A 19,403-nucleotide genomic window follows, 5' to 3' on the forward strand; every position below is an offset into this window, starting at 1 on the left:
TCAATCCAAAAAGGTGGATGCAGACAGGTGATCTTTGGCCTGCTTCGGACCAAAAACCAGGAAAAATCCTCAGCGACTTAGTAGGGCCTCTTGTGAGGGGAGCCTGTCTGGCAGGCGCTATGCAACTCATACTTACCTGGCAGGGGAGATACCATGATCACTAAGGTGGTTCTCCCAGGGTGAGGCTCATCCATTGCACTTCGGGTGTGCTGACCCCTGCGATTTCCCCAAATGCGGGAAACTCGACTGCATAATTTGTGGTAGTGGGGGACTGCGTTCGCGCTTTCCCCTGATTTACTCTGGTGAAAAACAGTGCTTATTATTCAATGCTGACTGTTACTAGTCAGAGGTACTTGTATGCTTGTGATTTAACCACCGATTGTCAACAAAGCTGTTTTTCAATCCAAAATGTGGTATATTATCTCTTTATATTTAGCTGTATACGCAGCCTTTGTCTCCCCCTCGTGGATGAACAACAGTGTGATCAGTGAAGATTCTTTTTCTGCTGGGCTTCAAGAAGTCAGGGCATGGCGAGCCTTTCCCTAACCTAACCTATCCTTCCTCTCTGTCTCACAGGTGACGGCATGCAACTGTGGGGAATGCTTCATCGGCACGGCAATGCTCTGACCAGAAGCCGCCGCCCCATATGCTAATACCCTGGTTGCTGTGCATCTTGGAAGTGCTTAGACTTGAGCCTGTGTCTTATGGAATTTGGGGTGCCTGCACACCCCCGGCTCCGTACAATGAGGTGCATCCGTTTTTTGGCGCAGTTGGATGCAGACAGGTGATCTTTGGCCTGCTTCGGACCAAAAACCAGGAAAAATCCTCAGCGACTTAGTAGGGCCTCTTGTGAGGGGAGCCTGTCTGGCAGGCGCTATGCAACTCATACTTACCTGGCAGGGGAGATACCATGATCACTAAGGTGGTTCTCCCAGGGTGAGGCTCATCCATTGCACTTCGGGTGTGCTGACCCCTGCGATTTCCCCAAATGCGGGAAACTCGACTGCATAATTTGTGGTAGTGGGGGACTGCGTTCGCGCTTTCCCCTGATTTACTCTGGTGAAAAACAGTGCTTATTATTCAATGCTGACTATTACTAGTCAGAGATACTTGCTAGATCGATCGATCGAGCCAGCCATCAATTGACCTCTGGGTGGCCAAGAGGATTGGATACTCCTCTCTCCCTTATCAGCTGCCTTTGGTTTTGTGGCTTTCCTATGTGATGCTTTATCTCAATGTTAGTGCAGAGTGTAACGTAAAGTGTAGGACCTGTGCCTTTGCTGTACTATGTTGTGCTACTTTGAGCCTGTTTCAAAGATATTGATTGATTGATTGATTGGGCTGGTTGACGGTATACTGTATGCTTGTGATTTGACCACTGATTGTTAACAAAGCTGTTTTCAATCCAAAAAGGTGGATGCAGACAGGTGATCTTTGGCCTGCTTCGGACCAAAAACCAGGAAAAATCCTCAGCGACTTAGTAGGGCCTCTTGTGAGGGGAGCCTGTCTGGCAGGCGCTATGCAACTCATACTTACCTGGCAGGGGAGATACCATGATCACTAAGGTGGTTCTCCCAGGGTGAGGCTCATCCATTGCACTTCGGGTGTGCTGACCCCTGCGATTTCCCCAAATGCGGGAAACTCGACTGCATAATTTGTGGTAGTGGGGGACTGCGTTCGCGCTTTCCCCTGATTTACTCTGGTGAAAAACAGTGCTTATTATTCAATGCTGACTATTACTAGTCAGAGATACTTGCTAGATCGATCGATCGAGCGAGCCAGCCATCAATTGACCTCTGGGTGGCCAAGAGGATTGGATACTCCTCTCTCCCTTATCAGCTGCCTTTGGTTTTGTGGCTTTCCTATGTGATGCTTTATCTGAATGTTAGTGCAGAGTGTAACGTAAAGTGTAGGACCTGTGCCTTTGCTGTACTATGTTGTGCTACTTTGAGCCTGTTTCAAAGATATTGATTGATTGATTGATTGGGCTGGTTGACGGTATACTGTATGCTTGTGATTTGACCACTGATTGTTAACAAAGCTGTTTTCAATCCAAAAAGGTGGATGCAGACAGGTGATCTTTGGCCTGCTTCGGACCAAAAACCAGGAAAAATCCTCAGCGACTTAGTAGGGCCTCTTGTGAGGGGAGCCTGTCTGGCAGGCGCTATGCAACTCATACTTACCTGGCAGGGGAGATACCATGATCACTAAGGTGGTTCTCCCAGGGTGAGGCTCATCCATTGCACTTCGGGTGTGCTGACCCCTGCGATTTCCCCAAATGCGGGAAACTCGACTGCATAATTTGTGGTAGTGGGGGACTGCGTTCGCGCTTTCCCCTGATTTACTCTGGTGAAAAACAGTGCTTATTATTCAATGCTGACTATTACTAGTCAGAGATACTTGCTAGATCGATCGATCGAGCGAGCCAGCCATCAATTGACCTCTGGGTGGCCAAGAGGATTGGATACTCCTCTCTCCCTTATCAGCTGCCTTTGGTTTTGTGGCTTTCCTATGTGATGCTTTATCTGAATGTTAGTGCAGAGTGTAACGTAAAGTGTAGGACCTGTGCCTTTGCTGTACTATGTTGTGCTACTTTGAGCCTGTTTCAAAGATATTGATTGATTGATTGATTGGGCTGGTTGACGGTATACTGTATGCTTGTGATTTGACCACTGATTGTTAACAAAGCTGTTTTCAATCCAAAAAGGTGGATGCAGACAGGTGATCTTTGGCCTGCTTCGGACCAAAAACCAGGAAAAATCCTCAGCGACTTAGTAGGGCCTCTTGTGAGGGGAGCCTGTCTGGCAGGCGCTATGCAACTCATACTTACCTGGCAGGGGAGATACCATGATCACTAAGGTGGTTCTCCCAGGGTGAGGCTCATCCATTGCACTTCGGGTGTGCTGACCCCTGCGATTTCCCCAAATGCGGGAAACTCGACTGCATAATTTGTGGTAGTGGGGGACTGCGTTCGCGCTTTCCCCTGATTTACTCTGGTGAAAAACAGTGCTTATTATTCAATGCTGACTATTACTAGTCAGAGATACTTGCTAGATCGATCGATCGAGCGAGCCAGCCATCAATTGACCTCTGGGTGGCCAAGAGGATTGGATACTCCTCTCTCCCTTATCAGCTGCCTTTGGTTTTGTGGCTTTCCTATGTGATGCTTTATCTGAATGTTAGTGCAGAGTGTAACGTAAAGTGTAGGACCTGTGCCTTTGCTGTACTATGTTGTGCTACTTTGAGCCTGTTTCAAAGATATTGATTGATTGATTGATTGGGCTGGTTGACGGTATACTGTATGCTTGTGATTTGACCACTGATTGTTAACAAAGCTGTTTTCAATCCAAAAAGGTGGATGCAGACAGGTGATCTTTGGCCTGCTTCGGACCAAAAACCAGGAAAAATCCTCAGCGACTTAGTAGGGCCTCTTGTGAGGGGAGCCTGTCTGGCAGGCGCTATGCAACTCATACTTACCTGGCAGGGGAGATACCATGATCACTAAGGTGGTTCTCCCAGGGTGAGGCTCATCCATTGCACTTCGGGTGTGCTGACCCCTGCGATTTCCCCAAATGCGGGAAACTCGACTGCATAATTTGTGGTAGTGGGGGACTGCGTTCGCGCTTTCCCCTGATTTACTCTGGTGAAAAACAGTGCTTATTATTCAATGCTGACTATTACTAGTCAGAGATACTTGCTAGATCGATCGATCGATCGAGCGAGCCAGCCATCAATTGACCTCTGGGTGGCCAAGAGGATTGGATACTCCTCTCTCCCTTATCAGCTGCCTTTGGTTTTGTGGCTTTCCTATGTGATGCTTTATCTGAATGTTAGTGCAGAGTGTAACGTAAAGTGTAGGACCTGTGCCTTTGCTGTACTATGTTGTGCTACTTTGAGCCTGTTTCAAAGATATTGATTGATTGATTGATTGGGCTGGTTGACGGTATACTGTATGCTTGTGATTTGACCACTGATTGTTAACAAAGCTGTTTTCAATCCAAAAAGGTGGATGCAGACAGGTGATCTTTGGCCTGCTTCGGACCAAAAACCAGGAAAAATCCTCAGCGACTTAGTAGGGCCTCTTGTGAGGGGAGCCTGTCTGGCAGGCGCTATGCAACTCATACTTACCTGGCAGGGGAGATACCATGATCACTAAGGTGGTTCTCCCAGGGTGAGGCTCATCCATTGCACTTCGGGTGTGCTGACCCCTGCGATTTCCCCAAATGCGGGAAACTCGACTGCATAATTTGTGGTAGTGGGGGACTGCGTTCGCGCTTTCCCCTGATTTACTCTGGTGAAAAACAGTGCTTATTATTCAATGCTGACTGTTACTAGTCAGAGGTACTTGTATGCTTGTGATTTAACCACCGATTGTCAACAAAGCTGTTTTTCAATCCAAAATGTGGTATATTATCTCTTTATATTTAGCTGTATACGCAGCCTTTGTCTCCCCCTCGTGGATGAACAACAGTGTGATCAGTGAAGATTCTTTTTCTGCTGGGCTTCAAGAAGTCAGGGCATGGCGAGCCTTTCCCTAACCTAACCTATCCTTCCTCTCTGTCTCACAGGTGACGGCATGCAACTGTGGGGAATGCTTCATCGGCACGGCAATGCTCTGACCAGAAGCCGCCGCCCCATATGCTAATACCCTGGTTGCTGTGCATCTTGGAAGTGCTTAGACTTGAGCCTGTGTCTTATGGAATTTGGGGTGCCTGCACACCCCCGGCTCCGTACAATGAGGTGCATCCGTTTTTTGGCGCAGTTGGATGCAGACAGGTGATCTTTGGCCTGCTTCGGACCAAAAACCAGGAAAAATCCTCAGCGACTTAGTAGGGCCTCTTGTGAGGGGAGCCTGTCTGGCAGGCGCTATGCAACTCATACTTACCTGGCAGGGGAGATACCATGATCACTAAGGTGGTTCTCCCAGGGTGAGGCTCATCCATTGCACTTCGGGTGTGCTGACCCCTGCGATTTCCCCAAATGCGGGAAACTCGACTGCATAATTTGTGGTAGTGGGGGACTGCGTTCGCGCTTTCCCCTGATTTACTCTGGTGAAAAACAGTGCTTATTATTCAATGCTGACTATTACTAGTCAGAGATACTTGCTAGATCGATCGATCGAGCGAGCCAGCCATCAATTGACCTCTGGGTGGCCAAGAGGATTGGATACTCCTCTCTCCCTTATCAGCTGCCTTTGGTTTTGTGGCTTTCCTATGTGATGCTTTATCTGAATGTTAGTGCAGAGTGTAACGTAAAGTGTAGGACCTGTGCCTTTGCTGTACTATGTTGTGCTACTTTGAGCCTGTTTCAAAGATATTGATTGATTGATTGATTGGGCTGGTTGACGGTATACTGTATGCTTGTGATTTGACCACTGATTGTTAACAAAGCTGTTTTCAATCCAAAAAGGTGGATGCAGACAGGTGATCTTTGGCCTGCTTCGGACCAAAAACCAGGAAAAATCCTCAGCGACTTAGTAGGGCCTCTTGTGAGGGGAGCCTGTCTGGCAGGCGCTATGCAACTCATACTTACCTGGCAGGGGAGATACCATGATCACTAAGGTGGTTCTCCCAGGGTGAGGCTCATCCATTGCACTTCGGGTGTGCTGACCCCTGCGATTTCCCCAAATGCGGGAAACTCGACTGCATAATTTGTGGTAGTGGGGGACTGCGTTCGCGCTTTCCCCTGATTTACTCTGGTGAAAAACAGTGCTTATTATTCAATGCTGACTATTACTAGTCAGAGATACTTGCTAGATCGATCGATCGAGCGAGCCAGCCATCAATTGACCTCTGGGTGGCCAAGAGGATTGGATACTCCTCTCTCCCTTATCAGCTGCCTTTGGTTTTGTGGCTTTCCTATGTGATGCTTTATCTGAATGTTAGTGCAGAGTGTAACGTAAAGTGTAGGACCTGTGCCTTTGCTGTACTATGTTGTGCTACTTTGAGCCTGTTTCAAAGATATTGATTGATTGATTGATTGGGCTGGTTGACGGTATACTGTATGCTTGTGATTTGACCACTGATTGTTAACAAAGCTGTTTTCAATCCAAAAAGGTGGATGCAGACAGGTGATCTTTGGCCTGCTTCGGACCAAAAACCAGGAAAAATCCTCAGCGACTTAGTAGGGCCTCTTGTGAGGGGAGCCTGTCTGGCAGGCGCTATGCAACTCATACTTACCTGGCAGGGGAGATACCATGATCACTAAGGTGGTTCTCCCAGGGTGAGGCTCATCCATTGCACTTCGGGTGTGCTGACCCCTGCGATTTCCCCAAATGCGGGAAACTCGACTGCATAATTTGTGGTAGTGGGGGACTGCGTTCGCGCTTTCCCCTGATTTACTCTGGTGAAAAACAGTGCTTATTATTCAATGCTGACTATTACTAGTCAGAGATACTTGCTAGATCGATCGATCGATCGAGCGAGCCAGCCATCAATTGACCTCTGGGTGGCCAAGAGGATTGGATACTCCTCTCTCCCTTATCAGCTGCCTTTGGTTTTGTGGCTTTCCTATGTGATGCTTTATCTGAATGTTAGTGCAGAGTGTAACGTAAAGTGTAGGACCTGTGCCTTTGCTGTACTATGTTGTGCTACTTTGAGCCTGTTTCAAAGATATTGATTGATTGATTGATTGGGCTGGTTGACGGTATACTGTATGCTTGTGATTTGACCACTGATTGTTAACAAAGCTGTTTTCAATCCAAAAAGGTGGATGCAGACAGGTGATCTTTGGCCTGCTTCGGACCAAAAACCAGGAAAAATCCTCAGCGACTTAGTAGGGCCTCTTGTGAGGGGAGCCTGTCTGGCAGGCGCTATGCAACTCATACTTACCTGGCAGGGGAGATACCATGATCACTAAGGTGGTTCTCCCAGGGTGAGGCTCATCCATTGCACTTCGGGTGTGCTGACCCCTGCGATTTCCCCAAATGCGGGAAACTCGACTGCATAATTTGTGGTAGTGGGGGACTGCGTTCGCGCTTTCCCCTGATTTACTCTGGTGAAAAACAGTGCTTATTATTCAATGCTGACTATTACTAGTCAGAGATACTTGCTAGATCGATCGATCGAGCGAGCCAGCCATCAATTGACCTCTGGGTGGCCAAGAGGATTGGATACTCCTCTCTCCCTTATCAGCTGCCTTTGGTTTTGTGGCTTTCCTATGTGATGCTTTATCTCAATGTTAGTGCAGAGTGTAACGTAAAGTGTAGGACCTGTGCCTTTGCTGTACTATGTTGTGCTACTTTGAGCCTGTGTCAAAGATATTGATTGATTGGGCTGGTTGACGGTATACTGTATGCTTGTGATTTGACCACTGATTGTTAACAAAGCTGCTTTCAATCCAAAAAGGTGGATGCAGACAGGTGATCTTTGGCCTGCTTCGGACCAAAAACCAGGAAAAATCCTCAGCGACTTAGTAGGGCCTCTTGTGAGGGGAGCCTGTCTGGCAGGCGCTATGCAACTCATACTTACCTGGCAGGGGAGATACCATGATCATTAAGGTGGTTCTCCCAGGGTGAGGCTCATCCATTGCACTTCGGGTGTGCTGACCCCTGCGATTTCCCCAAATGCGGGAAACTCGACTGCATAATTTGTGGTAGTGGGGGACTGCGTTTGCGCTTTCCCCTGATTTACTCTGGTGAAAAACAGTGCTTATTATTCAATGCTGACTATTACTAGTCAGAGATACTTGCTAGATCGAGCGAGCCAGCCATCAATTGACCTCTGGGTGGCCAAGAGGATTGGATACTCCTCTCTCCCTTATCAGCTGCCTTTGGTTTTGTGGCTTTCCTATGTGATGCTTTATCTCAATGTTAGTGCAGAGTGTAACGTAAAGTGTAGGACCTGTGCCTTTGCTGTACTATGTTGTGCTACTTTGAGCCTGTTTCAAAGATATTGATTGATTGATTGATTGGGCTGGTTGACGGTATACTGTATGCTTGTGATTTGACCACTGATTGTTAACAAAGCTGTTTTCAATCCAAAAAGGTGGATGCAGACAGGTGATCTTTGGCCTGCTTCGGACCAAAAACCAGGAAAAATCCTCAGCGACTTAGTAGGGCCTCTTGTGAGGGGAGCCTGTCTGGCAGGCGCTATGCAACTCATACTTACCTGGCAGGGGAGATACCATGATCACTAAGGTGGTTCTCCCAGGGTGAGGCTCATCCATTGCACTTCGGGTGTGCTGACCCCTGCGATTTCCCCAAATGCGGGAAACTCGACTGCATAATTTGTGGTAGTGGGGGACTGCGTTCGCGCTTTCCCCTGATTTACTCTGGTGAAAAACAGTGCTTATTATTCAATGCTGACTATTACTAGTCAGAGATACTTGCTAGATCGATCGATCGAGCGAGCCAGCCATCAATTGACCTCTGGGTGGCCAAGAGGATTGGATACTCCTCTCTCCCTTATCAGCTGCCTTTGGTTTTGTGGCTTTCCTATGTGATGCTTTATCTCAATGTTAGTGCAGAGTGTAACGTAAAGTGTAGGACCTGTGCCTTTGCTGTACTATGTTGTGCTACTTTGAGCCTGTGTCAAAGATATTGATTGATTGGGCTGGTTGACGGTATACTGTATGCTTGTGATTTGACCACTGATTGTTAACAAAGCTGCTTTCAATCCAAAAAGGTGGATGCAGACAGGTGATCTTTGGCCTGCTTCGGACCAAAAACCAGGAAAAATCCTCAGCGACTTAGTAGGGCCTCTTGTGAGGGGAGCCTGTCTGGCAGGCGCTATGCAACTCATACTTACCTGGCAGGGGAGATACCATGATCATTAAGGTGGTTCTCCCAGGGTGAGGCTCATCCATTGCACTTCGGGTGTGCTGACCCCTGCGATTTCCCCAAATGCGGGAAACTCGACTGCATAATTTGTGGTAGTGGGGGACTGCGTTTGCGCTTTCCCCTGATTTACTCTGGTGAAAAACAGTGCTTATTATTCAATGCTGACTATTACTAGTCAGAGATACTTGCTAGATCGAGCGAGCCAGCCATCAATTGACCTCTGGGTGGCCAAGAGGATTGGATACTCCTCTCTCCCTTATCAGCTGCCTTTGGTTTTGTGGCTTTCCTATGTGATGCTTTATCTGAATGTTAGTGCAGAGTGTAACGTAAAGTGTAGGACCTGTGCCTTTGCTGTACTATGTTGTGCTACTTTGAGCCTGTTTCAAAGATATTGATTGATTGATTGATTGGGCTGGTTGACGGTATACTGTATGCTTGTGATTTGACCACTGATTGTTAACAAAGCTGTTTTCAATCCAAAAAGGTGGATGCAGACAGGTGATCTTTGGCCTGCTTCGGACCAAAAACCAGGAAAAATCCTCAGCGACTTAGTAGGGCCTCTTGTGAGGGGAGCCTGTCTGGCAGGCGCTATGCAACTCATACTTACCTGGCAGGGGAGATACCATGATCACTAAGGTGGTTCTCCCAGGGTGAGGCTCATCCATTGCACTTCGGGTGTGCTGACCCCTGCGATTTCCCCAAATGCGGGAAACTCGACTGCATAATTTGTGGTAGTGGGGGACTGCGTTCGCGCTTTCCCCTGATTTACTCTGGTGAAAAACAGTGCTTATTATTCAATGCTGACTATTACTAGTCAGAGATACTTGCTAGATCGATCGATCGAGCGAGCCAGCCATCAATTGACCTCTGGGTGGCCAAGAGGATTGGATACTCCTCTCTCCCTTATCAGCTGCCTTTGGTTTTGTGGCTTTCCTATGTGATGCTTTATCTGAATGTTAGTGCAGAGTGTAACGTAAAGTGTAGGACCTGTGCCTTTGCTGTACTATGTTGTGCTACTTTGAGCCTGTTTCAAAGATATTGATTGATTGATTGATTGGGCTGGTTGACGGTATACTGTATGCTTGTGATTTGACCACTGATTGTTAACAAAGCTGTTTTCAATCCAAAAAGGTGGATGCAGACAGGTGATCTTTGGCCTGCTTCGGACCAAAAACCAGGAAAAATCCTCAGCGACTTAGTAGGGCCTCTTGTGAGGGGAGCCTGTCTGGCAGGCGCTATGCAACTCATACTTACCTGGCAGGGGAGATACCATGATCACTAAGGTGGTTCTCCCAGGGTGAGGCTCATCCATTGCACTTCGGGTGTGCTGACCCCTGCGATTTCCCCAAATGCGGGAAACTCGACTGCATAATTTGTGGTAGTGGGGGACTGCGTTCGCGCTTTCCCCTGATTTACTCTGGTGAAAAACAGTGCTTATTATTCAATGCTGACTATTACTAGTCAGAGATACTTGCTAGATCGATCGATCGAGCGAGCCAGCCATCAATTGACCTCTGGGTGGCCAAGAGGATTGGATACTCCTCTCTCCCTTATCAGCTGCCTTTGGTTTTGTGGCTTTCCTATGTGATGCTTTATCTCAATGTTAGTGCAGAGTGTAACGTAAAGTGTAGGACCTGTGCCTTTGCTGTACTATGTTGTGCTACTTTGAGCCTGTGTCAAAGATATTGATTGATTGGGCTGGTTGACGGTATACTGTATGCTTGTGATTTGACCACTGATTGTTAACAAAGCTGCTTTCAATCCAAAAAGGTGGATGCAGACAGGTGATCTTTGGCCTGCTTCGGACCAAAAACCAGGAAAAATCCTCAGCGACTTAGTAGGGCCTCTTGTGAGGGGAGCCTGTCTGGCAGGCGCTATGCAACTCATACTTACCTGGCAGGGGAGATACCATGATCACTAAGGTGGTTCTCCCAGGGTGAGGCTCATCCATTGCACTTCGGGTGTGCTGACCCCTGCGATTTCCCCAAATGCGGGAAACTCGACTGCATAATTTGTGGTAGTGGGGGACTGCGTTCGCGCTTTCCCCTGATTTACTCTGGTGAAAAACAGTGCTTATTATTCAATGCTGACTATTACTAGTCAGAGATACTTGCTAGATCGATCGATCGAGCGAGCCAGCCATCAATTGACCTCTGGGTGGCCAAGAGGATTGGATACTCCTCTCTCCCTTATCAGCTGCCTTTGGTTTTGTGGCTTTCCTATGTGATGCTTTATCTCAATGTTAGTGCAGAGTGTAACGTAAAGTGTAGGACCTGTGCCTTTGCTGTACTATGTTGTGCTACTTTGAGCCTGTGTCAAAGATATTGATTGATTGGGCTGGTTGACGGTATACTGTATGCTTGTGATTTGACCACTGATTGTTAACAAAGCTGCTTTCAATCCAAAAAGGTGGATGCAGACAGGTGATCTTTGGCCTGCTTCGGACCAAAAACCAGGAAAAATCCTCAGCGACTTAGTAGGGCCTCTTGTGAGGGGAGCCTGTCTGGCAGGCGCTATGCAACTCATACTTACCTGGCAGGGGAGATACCATGATCATTAAGGTGGTTCTCCCAGGGTGAGGCTCATCCATTGCACTTCGGGTGTGCTGACCCCTGCGATTTCCCCAAATGCGGGAAACTCGACTGCATAATTTGTGGTAGTGGGGGACTGCGTTTGTGCTTTCCCCTGATTTACTCTGGTGAAAAACAGTGCTTATTATTCAATGCTGACTATTACTAGTCAGAGATACTTGCTAGATCGAGCGAGCCAGCCATCAATTGACCTCTGGGTGGCCAAGAGGATTGGATACTCCTCTCTCCCTTATCAGCTGCCTTTGGTTTTGTGGCTTTCCTATGTGATGCTTTATCTCAATGTTAGTGCAGAGTGTAACGTAAAGTGTAGGACCTGTGCCTTTGCTGTACTATGTTGTGCTACTTTGAGCCTGTTTCAAAGATATTGATTGATTGATTGATTGGGCTGGTTGACGGTATACTGTATGCTTGTGATTTGACCACTGATTGTTAACAAAGCTGTTTTCAATCCAAAAAGGTGGATGCAGACAGGTGATCTTTGGCCTGCTTCGGACCAAAAACCAGGAAAAATCCTCAGCGACTTAGTAGGGCCTCTTGTGAGGGGAGCCTGTCTGGCAGGCGCTATGCAACTCATACTTACCTGGCAGGGGAGATACCATGATCACTAAGGTGGTTCTCCCAGGGTGAGGCTCATCCATTGCACTTCGGGTGTGCTGACCCCTGCGATTTCCCCAAATGCGGGAAACTCGACTGCATAATTTGTGGTAGTGGGGGACTGCGTTCGCGCTTTCCCCTGATTTACTCTGGTGAAAAACAGTGCTTATTATTCAATGCTGACTATTACTAGTCAGAGATACTTGCTAGATCGATCGATCGATCGAGCGAGCCAGCCATCAATTGACCTCTGGGTGGCCAAGAGGATTGGATACTCCTCTCTCCCTTATCAGCTGCCTTTGGTTTTGTGGCTTTCCTATGTGATGCTTTATCTCAATGTTAGTGCAGAGTGTAACGTAAAGTGTAGGACCTGTGCCTTTGCTGTACTATGTTGTGCTACTTTGAGCCTGTGTCAAAGATATTGATTGATTGGGCTGGTTGACGGTATACTGTATGCTTGTGATTTGACCACTGATTGTTAACAAAGCTGCTTTCAATCCAAAAAGGTGGATGCAGACAGGTGATCTTTGGCCTGCTTCGGACCAAAAACCAGGAAAAATCCTCAGCGACTTAGTAGGGCCTCTTGTGAGGGGAGCCTGTCTGGCAGGCGCTATGCAACTCATACTTACCTGGCAGGGGAGATACCATGATCATTAAGGTGGTTCTCCCAGGGTGAGGCTCATCCATTGCACTTCGGGTGTGCTGACCCCTGCGATTTCCCCAAATGCGGGAAACTCGACTGCATAATTTGTGGTAGTGGGGGACTGCGTTTGCGCTTTCCCCTGATTTACTCTGGTGAAAAACAGTGCTTATTATTCAATGCTGACTATTACTAGTCAGAGATACTTGCTAGATCGAGCGAGCCAGCCATCAATTGACCTCTGGGTGGCCAAGAGGATTGGATACTCCTCTCTCCCTTATCAGCTGCCTTTGGTTTTGTGGCTTTCCTATGTGATGCTTTATCTGAATGTTAGTGCAGAGTGTAACGTAAAGTGTAGGACCTGTGCCTTTGCTGTACTATGTTGTGCTACTTTGAGCCTGTTTCAAAGATATTGATTGATTGATTGATTGGGCTGGTTGACGGTATACTGTATGCTTGTGATTTGACCACTGATTGTTAACAAAGCTGTTTTCAATCCAAAAAGGTGGATGCAGACAGGTGATCTTTGGCCTGCTTCGGACCAAAAACCAGGAAAAATCCTCAGCGACTTAGTAGGGCCTCTTGTGAGGGGAGCCTGTCTGGCAGGCGCTATGCAACTCATACTTACCTGGCAGGGGAGATACCATGATCACTAAGGTGGTTCTCCCAGGGTGAGGCTCATCCATTGCACTTCGGGTGTGCTGACCCCTGCGATTTCCCCAAATGCGGGAAACTCGACTGCATAATTTGTGGTAGTGGGGGACTGCGTTTGCGCTTTCCCCTGATTTACTCTGGTGAAAAACAGTGCTTATTATTCAATGCTGACTATTACTAGTCAGAGATACTTGCTAGATCGATCGATCGAGCGAGCCAGCCATCAATTGACCTCTGGGTGGCCAAGAGGATTGGATACTCCTCTCTCCCTTATCAGCTGCCTTTGGTTTTGTGGCTTTCCTATGTGATGCTTTATCTGAATGTTAGTGCAGAGTGTAACGTAAAGTGTAGGACCTGTGCCTTTGCTGTACTATGTTGTGCTACTTTGAGCCTGTTTCAAAGATATTGATTGATTGATTGATTGGGCTGGTTGACGGTATACTGTATGCTTGTGATTTGACCACTGATTGTTAACAAAGCTGTTTTCAATCCAAAAAGGTGGATGCAGACAGGTGATCTTTGGCCTGCTTCGGACCAAAAACCAGGAAAAATCCTCAGCGACTTAGTAGGGCCTCTTGTGAGGGGAGCCTGTCTGGCAGGCGCTATGCAACTCATACTTACCTGGCAGGGGAGATACCATGATCACTAAGGTGGTTCTCCCAGGGTGAGGCTCATCCATTGCACTTCGGGTGTGCTGACCCCTGCGATTTCCCCAAATGCGGGAAACTCGACTGCATAATTTGTGGTAGTGGGGGACTGCGTTCGCGCTTTCCCCTGATTTACTCTGGTGAAAAACAGTGCTTATTATTCAATGCTGACTATTACTAGTCAGAGATACTTGCTAGATCGATCGATCGAGCGAGCCAGCCATCAATTGACCTCTGGGTGGCCAAGAGGATTGGATACTCCTCTCTCCCTTATCAGCTGCCTTTGGTTTTGTGGCTTTCCTATGTGATGCTTTATCTCAATGTTAGTGCAGAGTGTAACGTAAAGTGTAGGACCTGTGCCTTTGCTGTACTATGTTGTGCTACTTTGAGCCTGTGTCAAAGATATTGATTGATTGGGCTGGTTGACGGTATACTGTATGCTTGTGATTTGACCACTGATTGTTAACAAAGCTGCTTTCAATCCAAAAAGGTGGATGCAGACAGGTGATCTTTGGCCTGCTTCGGACCAAAAACCAGGAAAAATCCTCAGCGACTTAGTAGGGCCTCTTGTGAGGGGAGCCTGTCTGGCAGGCGCTATGCAACTCATACTTACCTGGCAGGGGAGATACCATGATCACTAAGGTGGTTCTCCCAGGGTGAGGCTCATCCATTGCACTTCGGGTGTGCTGACCCCTGCGATTTCCCCAAATGCGGGAAACTCGACTGCATAATTTGTGGTAGTGGGGGACTGCGTTCGCGCTTTCCCCTGATTTACTCTGGTGAAAAACAGTGCTTATTATTCAATGCTGACTATTACTAGTCAGAGATACTTGCTAGATCGATCGATCGAGCGAGCCAGCCATCAATTGACCTCTGGGTGGCCAAGAGGATTGGATACTCCTCTCTCCCTTATCAGCTGCCTTTGGTTTTGTGGCTTTCCTATGTGATGCTTTATCTCAATGTTAGTGCAGAGTGTAACGTAAAGTGTAGGACCTGTGCCTTTGCTGTACTATGTTGTGCTACTTTGAGCCTGTGTCAAAGATATTGATTGATTGGGCTGGTTGACGGTATACTGTATGCTTGTGATTTGACCACTGATTGTTAACAAAGCTGCTTTCAATCCAAAAAGGTGGATGCAGACAGGTGATCTTTGGCCTGCTTCGGACCAAAAACCAGGAAAAATCCTCAGCGACTTAGTAGGGCCTCTTGTGAGGGGAGCCTGTCTGGCAGGCGCTATGCAACTCATACTTACCTGGCAGGGGAGATACCATGATCACTAAGGTGGTTCTCCCAGGGTGAGGCTCATCCATTGCACTTCGGGTGTGCTGACCCCTGCGATTTCCCCAAATGCGGGAAACTCGACTGCATAATTTGTGGTAGTGGGGGACTGCGTTCGCGCTTTCCCCTGATTTACTCTGGTGAAAAACAGTGCTTATTATTCAATGCTGACTATTACTAGTCAGAGATACTTGCTAGATCGATCGATCGAGCGAGCCAGCCATCAATTGACCTCTGGGTGGCCAAGAGGATTGGATACTCCTCTCTCCCTTATCAGCTGCCTTTGGTTTTGTGGCTTTCCTATGTGATGCTTTATCTGAATGTTAGTGCAGAGTGTAACGTAAAGTGTAGGACCTGTGCCTTTGCTGTACTATGTTGTGCTACTTTGAGCCTGTTTCAAAGATATTGATTGATTGATTGATTGGGCTGGTTGACGGTATACTGTATGCTTGTGATTTGACCACTGATTGTTAACAAAGCTGTTTTCAATCCAAAAAGGTGGATGCAGACAGGTGATCTTTGGCCTGCTTCGGACCAAAAACCAGGAAAAATCCTCAGCGACTTAGTAGGGCCTCTTGTGAGGGGAGCCTGTCTGGCAGGCGCTATGCAACTCATACTTACCTGGCAGGGGAGATACCATGATCACTAAGGTGGTTCTCCCAGGGTGAGGCTCATCCATTGCACTTCGGGTGTGCTGACCCCTGCGATTTCCCCAAATGCGGGAAACTCGACTGCATAATTTGTGGTAGTGGGGGACTGCGTTCGCGCTTTCCCCTGATTTACTCTGGTGAAAAACAGTGCTTATTATTCAATGCTGACTATTACTAGTCAGAGATACTTGCTAGATCGATCGATCGATCGAGCGAGCCAGCCATCAATTGACCTCTGGGTGGCCAAGAGGATTGGATACTCCTCTCTCCCTTATCAGCTGCCTTTGGTTTTGTGGCTTTCCTATGTGATGCTTTATCTGAATGTTAGTGCAGAGTGTAACGTAAAGTGTAGGACCTGTGCCTTTGCTGTACTATGTTGTGCTACTTTGAGCCTGTTTCAAAGATATTGATTGATTGGGCTGGTTGACGGTATACTGTATGCTTGTGATTTGACCACTGATTGTTAACAAAGCTGTTTTCAATCCAAAAAGGTGGATGCAGACAGGTGATCTTTGGCCTGCTTCGGACCAAAAACCAGGAAAAATCCTCAGCGACTTAGTAGGGCCTCTTGTGAGGGGAGCCTGTCTGGCAGGCGCTATGCAACTCATACTTACCTGGCAGGGGAGATACCATGATCACTAAGGTGGTTCTCCCAGGGTGAGGCTCATCCATTGCACTTCGGGTGTGCTGACCCCTGCGATTTCCCCAAATGCGGTAAACTCGACTGCATAATTTGTGGTAGTGGGGGACTGCGTTCGCGCTTTCCCCTGATTTACTCTGGTGAAAAACAGTGCTTATTATTCAATGCTGACTGTTACTAGTCAGAGGTACTTGTATGCTTGTGATTTAACCACCGATTGTCAACAAAGCTGTTTTTCAATCCAAAATGTGGTATATTATCTCTTTATATTTAGCTGTATACGCAGCCTTTGTCTCCCCCTCGTGGATGAACAACAGTGTGATCAGTGAAGATTCTTTTTCTGCTGGGCTTCAAGAAGTCAGGGCATGGCGAGCCTTTCCCTAACCTAACCTATCCTTCCTCTCTGTCTCACAGGTGACGGCATGCAACTGTGGGGAATGCTTCATCGGCACGGCAATGCTCTGACCAGAAGCCGCCGCCCCATATGCTAATACCCTGGTTGCTGTGCATCTTGGAAGTGCTTAGACTTGAGCCTGTGTCTTATGGAATTTGGGGTGCCTGCACACCCCCGGCTCCGTACAATGAGGTGCATCCGTTTTTTGGCGCAGTTGGATGCAGACAGGTGATCTTTGGCCTGCTTCGGACCAAAAACCAGGAAAAATCCTCAGCGACTTAGTAGGGCCTCTTGTGAGGGGAGCCTGTCTGGCAGGCGCTATGCAACTCATACTTACCTGGCAGGGGAGATACCATGATCACTAAGGTGGTTCTCCCAGGGTGAGGCTCATCCATTGCACTTCGGGTGTGCTGACCCCTGCGATTTCCCCAAATGCGGGAAACTCGACTGCATAATTTGTGGTAGTGGGGGACTGCGTTCGCGCTTTCCCCTGATTTGCTCTGGTGAAAAACAGTGCTTATTATTCAATGCTGACTATTACTAGTCAGAGATACTTGCTAGATCGATCGATCGAGCCAGCCATCAATTGACCTCTGGGTGGCCAAGAGGATTGGATACTCCTCTCTCCCTTATCAGCTGCCTTTGGTTTTGTGGCTTTCCTATGTGATGCTTTATCTGAATGTTAGTGCAGAGTGTAACGTAAAGTGTAGGACCTGTGCCTTTGCTGTACTATGTTGTGCTACTTTGAGCCTGTTTCAAAGATATTGATTGATTGATTGATTGATTGGGCTGGTTGACGGTATACTGTATGCTTGTGATTTGACCACTGATTGTTAACAAAGCTGTTTTCAATCCAAAAAGGTGGATGCAGACAGGTGATCTTTGGCCTGCTTCGGACCAAAAACCAGGAAAAATCCTCAGCGACTTAGTAGGGCCTCTTGTGAGGGGAGCCTGTCTGGCAGGCGCTATGCAACTCATACTTACCTGGCAGGGGAGATACCATGATCACTAAGGTGGTTCTCCCAGGGTGAGGCTCATCCATTGCACTTCGGGTGTGCTGACCCCTGCGATTTCCCCAAATGCGGGAAACTCGACTGCATAATTTGTGGTAGTGGGGGACTGCGTTCGCGCTTTCCCCTGATTTACTCTGGTGAAAAACAGTGCTTATTATTCAATGCTGACTATTACTAGTCAGAGATACTTGCTAGATCGATCGATCGAGCGAGCCAGCCATCAATTGACCTCTGGGTGGCCAAGAGGATTGGATACTCCTCTCTCCCTTATCAGCTGCCTTTGGTTTTGTGGCTTTCCTATGTGATGCTTTATCTGAATGTTAGTGCAGAGTGTAACGTAAAGTGTAGGACCTGTGCCTTTGCTGTACTATGTTGTGCTACTTTGAGCCTGTTTCAAAGATATTGATTGATTGATTGATTGGGCTGGTTGACGGTATACTGTATGCTTGTGATTTGACCACTGATTGTTAACAAAGCTGTTTTCAATCCAAAAAGGTGGATGCAGACAGGTGATCTTTGGCCTGCTTCGGACCAAAAACCAGGAAAAATCCTCAGCGACTTAGTAGGGCCTCTTGTGAGGGGAGCCTGTCTGGCAGGCGCTATGCAACTCATACTTACCTGGCAGGGGAGATACCATGATCACTAAGGTGGTTCTCCCAGGGTGAGGCTCATCCATTGCACTTCGGGTGTGCTGACCCCTGCGATTTCCCCAAATGCGGGAAACTCGACTGCATAATTTGTGGTAGTGGGGGACTGCGTTCGCGCTTTCCCCTGATTTACTCTGGTGAAAAACAGTGCTTATTATTCAATGCTGACTATTACTAGTCAGAGATACTTGCTAGATCGATCGATCGAGCGAGCCAGCCATCAATTGACCTCTGGGTGGCCAAGAGGATTGGATACTCCTCTCTCCCTTATCAGCTGCCTTTGGTTTTGTGGCTTTCCTATGTGATGCTTTATCTGAATGTTAGTGCAGAGTGTAACGTAAAGTGTAGGACCTGTGCCTTTGCTGTACTATGTTGTGCTACTTTGAGCCTGTTTCAAAGATATTGATTGATTGATTGATTGGGCTGGTTGACGGTATACTGTATGCTTGTGATTTGACCACTGATTGTTAACAAAGCTGTTTTCAATCCAAAAAGGTGGATGCAGACAGGTGATCTTTGGCCTGCTTCGGACCAAAAACCAGGAAAAATCCTCAGCGACTTAGTAGGGCCTCTTGTGAGGGGAGCCTGTCTGGCAGGCGCTATGCAACTCATACTTACCTGGCAGGGGAGATACCATGATCACTAAGGTGGTTCTCCCAGGGTGAGGCTCATCCATTGCACTTCGGGTGTGCTGACCCCTGCGATTTCCCCAAATGCGGGAAACTCGACTGCATAATTTGTGGTAGTGGGGGACTGCGTTCGCGCTTTCCCCTGATTTACTCTGGTGAAAAACAGTGCTTATTATTCAATGCTGACTATTACTAGTCAGAGATACTTGCTAGATCGATCGATCGAGCGAGCCAGCCATCAATTGAC

The 19,403-nt window shown here is 47.6% G+C and overlaps 30 non-coding genes across 30 annotated transcripts; all 30 read left to right on the plus strand.

The window, feature by feature from the left end:
- The first annotated feature begins 128 nt into the window (after nt 1–128).
- Nucleotides 129–292, plus strand: LOC142722409 (U1 spliceosomal RNA). The gene has a single exon (XR_012874708.1). It is a non-coding gene; the product is annotated as a U1 spliceosomal RNA (small nuclear RNA).
- Nucleotides 293–885: 593 nt separating this feature from the next.
- On the plus strand, nt 886–1,049 carry LOC142722410 (U1 spliceosomal RNA). The gene has a single exon (XR_012874709.1). It is a non-coding gene; the product is annotated as a U1 spliceosomal RNA (small nuclear RNA).
- Nucleotides 1,050–1,528: 479 nt separating this feature from the next.
- Nucleotides 1,529–1,692, plus strand: LOC142722412 (U1 spliceosomal RNA). The gene has a single exon (XR_012874710.1). It is a non-coding gene; the product is annotated as a U1 spliceosomal RNA (small nuclear RNA).
- A 483-nt stretch (nt 1,693–2,175) lies between these two features.
- Nucleotides 2,176–2,339, plus strand: LOC142722413 (U1 spliceosomal RNA). Its single transcript, XR_012874711.1, has one exon. It is a non-coding gene; the product is annotated as a U1 spliceosomal RNA (small nuclear RNA).
- A 483-nt stretch (nt 2,340–2,822) lies between these two features.
- LOC142722414 (U1 spliceosomal RNA) lies at nt 2,823–2,986 on the plus strand. The gene has a single exon (XR_012874712.1). It is a non-coding gene; the product is annotated as a U1 spliceosomal RNA (small nuclear RNA).
- A 483-nt stretch (nt 2,987–3,469) lies between these two features.
- Nucleotides 3,470–3,633, plus strand: LOC142722415 (U1 spliceosomal RNA). Its single transcript, XR_012874713.1, has one exon. It is a non-coding gene; the product is annotated as a U1 spliceosomal RNA (small nuclear RNA).
- Nucleotides 3,634–4,120: 487 nt separating this feature from the next.
- On the plus strand, nt 4,121–4,284 carry LOC142722417 (U1 spliceosomal RNA). The gene has a single exon (XR_012874715.1). It is a non-coding gene; the product is annotated as a U1 spliceosomal RNA (small nuclear RNA).
- A 593-nt stretch (nt 4,285–4,877) lies between these two features.
- On the plus strand, nt 4,878–5,041 carry LOC142722418 (U1 spliceosomal RNA). The gene has a single exon (XR_012874716.1). It is a non-coding gene; the product is annotated as a U1 spliceosomal RNA (small nuclear RNA).
- A 483-nt stretch (nt 5,042–5,524) lies between these two features.
- LOC142722419 (U1 spliceosomal RNA) lies at nt 5,525–5,688 on the plus strand. Its single transcript, XR_012874717.1, has one exon. It is a non-coding gene; the product is annotated as a U1 spliceosomal RNA (small nuclear RNA).
- Nucleotides 5,689–6,171: 483 nt separating this feature from the next.
- LOC142722420 (U1 spliceosomal RNA) lies at nt 6,172–6,335 on the plus strand. Its single transcript, XR_012874718.1, has one exon. It is a non-coding gene; the product is annotated as a U1 spliceosomal RNA (small nuclear RNA).
- A 487-nt stretch (nt 6,336–6,822) lies between these two features.
- LOC142722421 (U1 spliceosomal RNA) lies at nt 6,823–6,986 on the plus strand. Its single transcript, XR_012874719.1, has one exon. It is a non-coding gene; the product is annotated as a U1 spliceosomal RNA (small nuclear RNA).
- A 475-nt stretch (nt 6,987–7,461) lies between these two features.
- LOC142722771 (U1 spliceosomal RNA) lies at nt 7,462–7,625 on the plus strand. The gene has a single exon (XR_012875058.1). It is a non-coding gene; the product is annotated as a U1 spliceosomal RNA (small nuclear RNA).
- A 475-nt stretch (nt 7,626–8,100) lies between these two features.
- Nucleotides 8,101–8,264, plus strand: LOC142722423 (U1 spliceosomal RNA). The gene has a single exon (XR_012874720.1). It is a non-coding gene; the product is annotated as a U1 spliceosomal RNA (small nuclear RNA).
- Nucleotides 8,265–8,739: 475 nt separating this feature from the next.
- Nucleotides 8,740–8,903, plus strand: LOC142722773 (U1 spliceosomal RNA). The gene has a single exon (XR_012875060.1). It is a non-coding gene; the product is annotated as a U1 spliceosomal RNA (small nuclear RNA).
- Nucleotides 8,904–9,378: 475 nt separating this feature from the next.
- Nucleotides 9,379–9,542, plus strand: LOC142722424 (U1 spliceosomal RNA). Its single transcript, XR_012874721.1, has one exon. It is a non-coding gene; the product is annotated as a U1 spliceosomal RNA (small nuclear RNA).
- Nucleotides 9,543–10,025: 483 nt separating this feature from the next.
- Nucleotides 10,026–10,189, plus strand: LOC142722425 (U1 spliceosomal RNA). Its single transcript, XR_012874722.1, has one exon. It is a non-coding gene; the product is annotated as a U1 spliceosomal RNA (small nuclear RNA).
- Nucleotides 10,190–10,664: 475 nt separating this feature from the next.
- On the plus strand, nt 10,665–10,828 carry LOC142722426 (U1 spliceosomal RNA). The gene has a single exon (XR_012874723.1). It is a non-coding gene; the product is annotated as a U1 spliceosomal RNA (small nuclear RNA).
- A 475-nt stretch (nt 10,829–11,303) lies between these two features.
- Nucleotides 11,304–11,467, plus strand: LOC142722887 (U1 spliceosomal RNA). Its single transcript, XR_012875172.1, has one exon. It is a non-coding gene; the product is annotated as a U1 spliceosomal RNA (small nuclear RNA).
- A 475-nt stretch (nt 11,468–11,942) lies between these two features.
- LOC142722427 (U1 spliceosomal RNA) lies at nt 11,943–12,106 on the plus strand. The gene has a single exon (XR_012874724.1). It is a non-coding gene; the product is annotated as a U1 spliceosomal RNA (small nuclear RNA).
- A 479-nt stretch (nt 12,107–12,585) lies between these two features.
- LOC142722774 (U1 spliceosomal RNA) lies at nt 12,586–12,749 on the plus strand. Its single transcript, XR_012875061.1, has one exon. It is a non-coding gene; the product is annotated as a U1 spliceosomal RNA (small nuclear RNA).
- A 475-nt stretch (nt 12,750–13,224) lies between these two features.
- On the plus strand, nt 13,225–13,388 carry LOC142722807 (U1 spliceosomal RNA). The gene has a single exon (XR_012875094.1). It is a non-coding gene; the product is annotated as a U1 spliceosomal RNA (small nuclear RNA).
- Nucleotides 13,389–13,871: 483 nt separating this feature from the next.
- On the plus strand, nt 13,872–14,035 carry LOC142722429 (U1 spliceosomal RNA). The gene has a single exon (XR_012874726.1). It is a non-coding gene; the product is annotated as a U1 spliceosomal RNA (small nuclear RNA).
- A 475-nt stretch (nt 14,036–14,510) lies between these two features.
- LOC142722430 (U1 spliceosomal RNA) lies at nt 14,511–14,674 on the plus strand. Its single transcript, XR_012874727.1, has one exon. It is a non-coding gene; the product is annotated as a U1 spliceosomal RNA (small nuclear RNA).
- A 475-nt stretch (nt 14,675–15,149) lies between these two features.
- On the plus strand, nt 15,150–15,313 carry LOC142722431 (U1 spliceosomal RNA). Its single transcript, XR_012874728.1, has one exon. It is a non-coding gene; the product is annotated as a U1 spliceosomal RNA (small nuclear RNA).
- A 483-nt stretch (nt 15,314–15,796) lies between these two features.
- Nucleotides 15,797–15,960, plus strand: LOC142722432 (U1 spliceosomal RNA). The gene has a single exon (XR_012874729.1). It is a non-coding gene; the product is annotated as a U1 spliceosomal RNA (small nuclear RNA).
- Nucleotides 15,961–16,439: 479 nt separating this feature from the next.
- LOC142722768 (U1 spliceosomal RNA) lies at nt 16,440–16,603 on the plus strand. The gene has a single exon (XR_012875054.1). It is a non-coding gene; the product is annotated as a U1 spliceosomal RNA (small nuclear RNA).
- Nucleotides 16,604–17,196: 593 nt separating this feature from the next.
- LOC142722434 (U1 spliceosomal RNA) lies at nt 17,197–17,360 on the plus strand. The gene has a single exon (XR_012874730.1). It is a non-coding gene; the product is annotated as a U1 spliceosomal RNA (small nuclear RNA).
- Nucleotides 17,361–17,843: 483 nt separating this feature from the next.
- LOC142722435 (U1 spliceosomal RNA) lies at nt 17,844–18,007 on the plus strand. The gene has a single exon (XR_012874731.1). It is a non-coding gene; the product is annotated as a U1 spliceosomal RNA (small nuclear RNA).
- Nucleotides 18,008–18,490: 483 nt separating this feature from the next.
- LOC142722436 (U1 spliceosomal RNA) lies at nt 18,491–18,654 on the plus strand. The gene has a single exon (XR_012874732.1). It is a non-coding gene; the product is annotated as a U1 spliceosomal RNA (small nuclear RNA).
- A 483-nt stretch (nt 18,655–19,137) lies between these two features.
- Nucleotides 19,138–19,301, plus strand: LOC142722437 (U1 spliceosomal RNA). Its single transcript, XR_012874733.1, has one exon. It is a non-coding gene; the product is annotated as a U1 spliceosomal RNA (small nuclear RNA).
- The last annotated feature ends 102 nt before the right edge of the window (nt 19,302–19,403 follow it).

This window comes from Rhinoderma darwinii, unplaced genomic scaffold, assembly GCF_050947455.1.
Source record: "Rhinoderma darwinii isolate aRhiDar2 unplaced genomic scaffold, aRhiDar2.hap1 Scaffold_536, whole genome shotgun sequence".
NCBI classification, from domain to species: Eukaryota; Metazoa; Chordata; class Amphibia; order Anura; family Rhinodermatidae; genus Rhinoderma; species Rhinoderma darwinii.